Here is a 1,180-nt window from a genome sequence, read left to right on the forward strand (position 1 = left end):
GGGGGGGGATCCTGCACTGATCTGATCCTGCCCCAGCCAAGGCATCCTCCTCCAGGCCCGCTGTCATGGAGACACAGCATTGGAGCCAGGACCTGCAGGACCGGCCAAGGATGGAGGTCGGAGCAGCCTTAGAGCCTTCCTCTGCAGATCGAACCGAGCGAGAGGCTGCATTCAGGACACAGACTCTTCCATCGGCCCGACCCCTCCAGCCACGCGGTCTCCCCGCGTCCGACCCCAGCTCCGAGCAGCCACACGTCCTGCATGTGCTGGGGCTGCTGGTCTGCAGCCCGGTGGCTGCGGGTGTATCTGTACGTGCACAGGGTAGAGCCACTGCTCAGCATCTCCTACCCCCTTCCTGGAGGAGCGAAGGGAGCCGGGACCCAGCCTGTTCCCCGTGCAGCACGCAGAGCAGCCGGGCCCATGCAGCCCCATCTGCTTGCAGAGACAGAATGAGGAGAGGAAGGAAGATGAGCCAAACTAAGAGGCATTGAGGAGAGCAGGCTGGGACCAACACGCTACCTGCATCAGAAACGGGGCTGAGACCAGCCAGTGTCTCCTTTCGAACTGGATAAAGCAGGGAACAGGGGAAAGAAAACAAAACCCAAAACAACAGCTTTCAAACAATTGCTTTTTACAGTATGTACAGAGCCCAGCGGGCAGAGCATCCCGGTACAGCGGCCCCTCGGGGCCGGGTGCGACACACACACAACAGAGACCGCTGCGGACCGACGGCAAGCCCGCGCTCCCCCAGCCCGGGAGGGACGGCACCGCTTGCCCACGCCGGGGACCAGCAGGGAGAGCCGGGGCGGCCCAGCTGCTCCAGGCCGAGGTAGAGAGCCAGCCCGGGAAAAGCCACTCCACGGCTGGGGGAGCAGAGGACCAGAAAGCCCCTGTCCTCAGGGGCTGGGGACACGGGGAGCAGCCGGGTGCAGGGTGCGTGCTGCCCAGAGGCCCGACTTCAAGGACCTGGTGCCCTGAGCCCTGGCATGGGGCCGGGGTGTGTGTGGGGGGGGTGCCCATGTGGCTTGGAGAAGCACATCTGACAGAGCCTAAGTGTGCTTGTTCCTCGCTGAGCTCTGCCCATGGCCTGGGGAAATCAACTTAAAAGCAGAGGGTGGATGTGAAGGGGAGCCGCATCCCATGCTCTAGCCTCCGAGCAGGATTACGCTACCCTGGGGGG

This window comes from Apteryx rowi, unplaced genomic scaffold, assembly GCF_003343035.1.
Source record: "Apteryx rowi isolate R43461 unplaced genomic scaffold, aptRow1 scaffold_27, whole genome shotgun sequence".
Taxonomy (NCBI): Eukaryota; Metazoa; Chordata; class Aves; order Apterygiformes; family Apterygidae; genus Apteryx; species Apteryx rowi.